Raw genomic sequence first — 7,563 nt, forward strand, 5'->3', positions numbered from 1 at the left:
GGGGATGAGTCTCCAAACGTACAACATACCATTCGCGCTATCTGCGATTTAGGCTTCCAGGTAAGTCTTATTACCGAATCTACTACACAACGTATGTGGCTTCGTAGACGACCTGGTGAAATACTCATTGCATTATAGCAATCGCGTCCAGTTCTCTCCTCCGTATCTAGAGAGAATTCTCAGTGGCTTATGACATCCATGAATGGACTCTCGGTTAAGACGATGGCTAACGAAATATCGACAATAACGACACGTGGTCTCCGTCGCTGACCAGCATTGGGTGTTACTGGTGGTGGGTGGAAGAAGATCACCGTCATTAAATTATAATTTCGTGTGGGGCTCTCTCTTACTTGCTAACATTTGATGCGCATGCATGTTGTGGCATACAACAAATGTTTCTCAAGTTTCTTAGACAACAATTCTGGCTCATAGGGGCACGTGCTCAAGATGCACTATATGCCGTAGACATCTCCAATTATACAAATTATACAACCATAAAAAATGGCTTCGTTCCCGAGAGCTTGGGCTAGATTACTGTGGGCCATTCCATGTCCGGGTAGTGGTACAGCGCTCTACCCCCACAACGAAGATATACTCAGCTATATTTGTTTGTATGACGTCACGTGCCGACATTAGCCCACAAGGTATCTGCCCCACTTTATACAGTGATAATGGCACACAATTCGAAGACGCTAATCGACAAATGCAAGGAGATTTAAAGGTTTGGGTAAGCGCACATGCGCAACAACACTTGGCTGCTTAAAGTACACGTTGAAAGTTCATCACCCCTTCCGCACCAGATCATGGTGGCTTATGAGCGGCAGCAGTCCGTTCGGCTAAGAAGCATCTGCTGAGAGTCATCGGCAGTCAGACGCTGCGTTATACCCAGCTCTCCACCCTCTTAACACGTATTAAGGTTTGTCTAAACTTAAGAATTCTGATTGGTCTATTCGATGATATTGAAGAAGTATTGGCTATAACGCCGGGTGATTAGCTTATTGGACGCCCAATTAATTCTCGACCAGGACCCCCATTGACGGAAGCTACACGGAATCGTATTCGCTATGGGACGCCTTCTGAAAATGCCGGAACATTTTCGTCAACGCTGGCAAACGTAATACCTCAATACCCTTCAGACTCGGAATAAATAAAGTAGAGCGGAATTTAATGTCCAACGCGGTGACGTAGTTCTCATACGTGATGAAAATCTCACTACTGTTTGGCTCATGGAACGGGTACACTCCCCGGGCAGTGATGGATTGGTACATACTTTAACGGTCGAGTACAATACGAACCAGAAGTTTTCAAATGGACTCTTTGTCAAGCAACGATGTCAGCGACCTGTGCAGAAATTATGCCGCCCACAATAAATTCTGAGCGCAATTCAGAATGCTGCATAAATTGAATGATGTCAGCATTTGCTCTGCGCAGAGAAATTCCGACATAAAGAAACAACGCAGTTTATTTACAAGTGGTTGATGATCAAGACGGTCCTTTTACTTTGACGGTTTTTTGGTTAGACTCTTTAACAAAGTTATTGAAAATATGATTCTTAACCTTACTCAGTGTATGACACAATTTTTGTATACTATGCAAACATTATTTCATCAAATCACAAAACCAAATGTTACAAACCTTATTACCCAAAAAGTTAGTAAACTAAATATTTGTATATGGAATGCCAACAGTGTAAATCAAAACAAACTGGAGATATTACGATTTCTGACTGAAAAATACTACTGTCAGAAACTCATTTAGCAAATATAAATAATTTCTTTATACCGGTATATATATTTTTGTATTACAAATCACCCAGATGGAAAGACGCACAGTGGTACAGCAGTATTGGTTAGAAATCGGTTAAACCACCAAAAACTAACTGGTTGAAATAAAGAAGATATATATGAGTATCCACATTAACATTGATTTAAAAATGAATATAGGAAGAGATATTGCTGAAAGTATGACATAATTTAATTATGTAATAACTAATAGCAGTGACAGACGAACAAAAAAAAATACGCCTTAAGAAATGCTAATGCGCATTGAAATTTTATGGAGACAGGCGACAGATTTTTATATTTAGACAGCTGATTGAGAAATTTACATATTCATAAATAAAGTGAACAAATCTATTATCTACCTTATAAAACATTCAAATTAGTTATAGTTGATATATTTGCAATTAATTTATTTAGAAAAATAAATAATTTGTTTACGTTTTATTTTCTTCTTTGTATCAATCACCATTCACAATAGCAAAAATCGGCCAATTTGGGCAGTATTGTCTATTCAAATTTGCTAAATTTTGATAAATGCACGAAAATTTTTTTGTATTACTAATTTGCATCGAAATTAATCTAATGCGCAAGTTAATGTAAATTAAGCCGTCTGTCAGGGCTATAATGCAGCTGTATTGACAAAACCAAAAAGAACATTAAAACAGTTGGTTTAAGAAAGATCACTAATATAGAAAACCTTTTAAATGAGAAAAGCAATGCTAGACGTGAATGACAGTTAAGCCGTTCCCTCTTTGCTTCAACTGAAATCTGCTTTACGTAAGTTGCTTGCGCTTAAACGCGAGGAAGAATACAACAATCAAAATCATATAAAGAAACTGTGTCGAGATTCTAGCAAGCAAACTTCCATTTGGAAAGCCTAAAAGTATTTTAAGCCACTAGTGGATTCCAACATGCTTATAAGACAGTTGAATGGTAATTTGGCACGTAGAGATAAATCCGAAAAAGGCTTCGGGACACGATAATATTACTCCAAAAATGTTAATTGAGTAACCAAATATGTAATGCTCTCCGTGCAATTCTTGGTTTCCGGCACTACCCAATTGCGTGGAAAAATCGCAGATCATCATGGTAGTTAAACCTGGAAAAGACTTAACACATCCGTCTCCCTACAAACCAAAAAGTCTAAGTGGGTAAATAGAATTACTTTTGAAATGAGGAAGGCATACGAGCACAGAGAGTACTGTTCAGCTGTTTTTCTAGATGTAGCGCAGGCGTTCGATAAGATCTGGCATTAAGCTTTTATTGAAAAATCAAAAACGTTTTACCTTACGAATTGCAGAACACATTGGAGTCATATTTAAAAAACAGTTAAAGTTAAAGCAGATTTCATCTCAGAGGAACGAGGAATAACGGCTGGAGTACATCAGGGTAGTGTATTAGAGATTCCAATCTAAAATGCTTAGAGCAATCATGGGTTCACCATGGTACATGGGTAACGAAAATATATATAAAAATCTTGATACTCCTATGGTAAAGAAGGAGATAGGTAGGATAATTAGAGATTTACCAGCCTATTAGAGATCAACGTTTTACCAAAACAGCTCTGAATTTCTTCCACATAAGCACCGAAGTCCTCATATTTAATGTACTGATGCCCCACTATAATTGCAGGATTTGTGAAAAGTTCTTTTCCGATATATTCACTAGTGCTTACTTTAAATTTTGTAAAGTAAACGATACAGATCGATTTCAAAGTTGTGGTATATAGGAAGCAGGAAAATATTATGAACCGAATTTCATTCAAATTGGTCGAGTAGTTTCGTACATATGGTTTATGGCACATATGTATGCGGAGCCACACCCATTTAAAATTGTGTATACCAATTTGAGTGCAGCCTTTATGTACATCTTTATAATGAAATTTAAAGTTTGTAGTGTTTTTCATTACTGAATTAAAGCATTGTATTAAAGGTAGGCGTGGTTGCCAAGCGATTTTCTCCATTTAGACAACTCTAGAGAGTTTGGTTGATATAGCTTTTGTAGTTTACGAGATATGTAGAAAAACTTTGTAGGGGCGGGGCCACTAGGCCATCCTACCACCAATAATTACGATTTTATTGCATACCGTAATGGTTGTTGTTGGACGCATTACTTTTAGACAGGTTTTTAAATTTGTTAATTATTCTTTCTCTAGTAAAAGTTATTTATTTATTCTCAGCATAACCTGTTACGATATAACATCACCGTTCAGTCGCTTAAATGATGTTTTTAAATGTTAAGAATTAGAAGGTAGGCACACTGGCCTAGCTATTTCAAATTAATTTCAATCAATGCTGATCAAGTTGAATATGACTAAAAAGCAGGTACATTGAATGATAAGAGATGAGGGCTAAAATAGTGCTATATTGACGAATTTTCACAATGTATACTTTTTTGCCAATAAAGCGCAAACAAATATTAGAACTAGTTCGAATGGTCAAGAATTTCTACTGGAAATTATCCCAATGTGTAAGATGATCGCAAATTACTTGTATCATTTAACTATCGCTCAAGACCAATTAAAAAAAATATATATGTACACAGTTTGTCAAAGTTAATTTTTTTTTATTACTTGCATTTTGTAAACAATTACCTGACAAACTGATCGCTTTCCACCAGGTCTTTCCAAAGGTGTGGAGATTTTCATCTTCAACGGCTTCACCAGCAGGTACTGCATCGAACACATTCAAAGCTGGAGCACTTTCGTCCATTCGAACAACATAACCTGTAGTGGGTAGTCGCTGTATTTTCATTCGCTGTACTATGTCTACGTCGTCGTAGAACTACTACAGCTCATCGTTCCATCGACTGTGGTATTCGCCGTTGTCAATGTTCAAAGGACCTTTCTCGTAAACTTCTAGTGTCGTCTCATCGGATGCCGTTATCGTCCACGCTTCTGCACCGGTGAGAATGGTCCGAGTCAATATTTGGTCCTCGGAACGTACCCACGTCTAAAACACAGGAGACATGACATGCGTCTATCATAACATGATCGATTTGAATGCGGGTATTTCGACGGCTCTCCACGTAGCTTTATGAATTTTCTTGTGCAAGAATCTGGTACTACAGATCATCATATTTCGGGCCCCAGCAAAGTCGATCAGCTTCAGGTCGTTTGGCGATGTTTTGTCATGAAGGCTGGATTTTCCGACTGTTACTCACCCTAGCGAATCAAATCTCCAAGCACAATTTTGACATCGTGGTGGGGGCAGCACTCATAGAAGGCATCCTTGGTCACATATTCCATTGGGGCGTGGGCGCAAATCAGCGATATGTTGAAGAACCTCGGTTTGATGCGGATTGTGGCTTTGTTTAGTCTTTCGTTGGGGAGGTTTTTTTGTGGGTCCCAAACCATACGCACAACGGATGTCTGTCGTCTACCCAGGAGATACTTGGTCTAAAACTGGAAGTTGTGAGCTGTTTGAGTCATATGAAAACGAATCGACAAGGTCGTAGGTATTCTCTGAATGCCTACTTCAGCACTTCCAGCAAATCAGACATCGAAAGAAAGCACAAAGCAAGGTAAGCATATACCAAAACGAAAAGGCCATCTGTCCAGATTGGCATTGACCGATATGTTAATATAAAAACTACGTCGTATATGTGAAGGCGATTAAGATATCTATTTTCGATGTTGACCCTGTGAATTTACTAGCTTTTAAGGATCTATTTGAAGTCCTAGTTTCATACTCGTAGGGATCTGGATTCCAGCTACAAATTAAGTAAGTTGCGTCAACTATTGAATATTGACAGCGTGTTATTGGCGGAATTTACACAGTCGGCAATGAGGACATGTGACAATGATGATCCACGTTTGTTGGGGGAATCCCACGATTTTCCCAACAACGCGGTTGAAACCCGAAGTTCATACTACAATAGACCGATACCATCCTAAATATTTTGCGAACGTTAAGTGTAAGTTAAGCGTGTAAGGTATGAGTGGGGGATGAGTCTCCAAACGTACAACATACCATTCGCGCTATCTGCGATTTAGGCTTCCAGGTAAGTCTTATTACCGAATCTACTACACAACGTATGTGGCTTCGTAGACGACCTGGTGAAATACTCATTGCATTATAGCAATCGCGTCCAGTTCTCTCCTCCGTATCTAGAGAGAATTCTCAGTGGCTTATGACATCCATGAATGGACTCTCGGTTAAGACGATGGCTAACGAAATATCGACAATAACGACACGTGGTCTCCGTCGCTGACCAGCATTGGGTGTTACTGGTGGTGGGTGGAAGAAGATCACCGTCATTAAATTATAATTTCGTGTGGGGCTCTCTCTTACTTGCTAACATTTGATGCGCATGCATGTTGTGGCATACAACAAATGTTTCTCAAGTTTCTTAGACAACAATTCTGGCTCATAGGGGCACGTGCTCAAGATGCACTATATGCCGTAGACATCTCCAATTATACAAATTATACAACCATAAAAAATGGCTTCGTTCCCGAGAGCTTGGGCTAGATTACTGTGGGCCATTCCATGTCCGGGTAGTGGTACAGCGCTCTACCCCCACAACGAAGATATACTCAGCTATATTTGTTTGTATGACGTCACGTGCCGACATTAGCCCACAAGGTATCTGCCCCACTTTATACAGTGATAATGGCACACAATTCGAAGACGCTAATCGACAAATGCAAGGAGATTTAAAGGTTTGGGTAAGCGCACATGCGCAACAACACTTGGCTGCTTAAAGTACACGTTGAAAGTTCATCACCCCTTCCGCACCAGATCATGGTGGCTTATGAGCGGCAGCAGTCCGTTCGGCTAAGAAGCATCTGCTGAGAGTCATCGGCAGTCAGACGCTGCGTTATACCCAGCTCTCCACCCTCTTAACACGTATTAAGGTTTGTCTAAACTTAAGAATTCTGATTGGTCTATTCGATGATATTGAAGAAGTATTGGCTATAACGCCGGGTGATTAGCTTATTGGACGCCCAATTAATTCTCGACCAGGACCCCCATTGACGGAAGCTACACGGAATCGTATTCGCTATGGGACGCCTTCTGAAAATGCCGGAACATTTTCGTCAACGCTGGCAAACGTAATACCTCAATACCCTTCAGACTCGGAATAAATAAAGTAGAGCGGAATTTAATGTCCAACGCGGTGACGTAGTTCTCATACGTGATGAAAATCTCACTACTGTTTGGCTCATGGAACGGGTACACTCCCCGGGCAGTGATGGATTGGTACATACTTTAACGGTCGAGTACAATACGAACCAGAAGTTTTCAAATGGACTCTTTGTCAAGCAACGATGTCAGCGACCTGTGCAGAAATTATGCCGCCCACAATAAATTCTGAGCGCAATTCAGAATGCTGCATAAATTGAATGATGTCAGCATTTGCTCTGCGCAGAGAAATTCCGACATAAAGAAACAACGCAGTTTATTTACAAGTGGTTGATGATCAAGACGGTCCTTTTACTTTGACGGTTTTTTGGTTAGACTCTTTAACAAAGTTATTGAAAATATGATTCTTAACCTTACTCAGTGTATGACACAATTTTTGTATACTATGCAAACATTATTTCATCAAATCACAAAACCAAATGTTACAAACCTTATTACCCAAAAAGTTAGTAAACTAAATATTTGTATATGGAATGCCAACAGTGTAAATCAAAACAAACTGGAGATATTACGATTTCTGACTGAAAAATACTACTGTCAGAAACTCATTTAGCAAATATAAATAATTTCTTTATACCGGTATATATATTTTTGTATTACAAATCACCCAGATGGAAAGACGCACAGTGGTACAG

This window comes from Zeugodacus cucurbitae, chromosome 2 (assembly GCF_028554725.1).
Source record: "Zeugodacus cucurbitae isolate PBARC_wt_2022May chromosome 2, idZeuCucr1.2, whole genome shotgun sequence".
Classification (NCBI taxonomy): Eukaryota; Metazoa; Arthropoda; class Insecta; order Diptera; family Tephritidae; genus Zeugodacus; species Zeugodacus cucurbitae.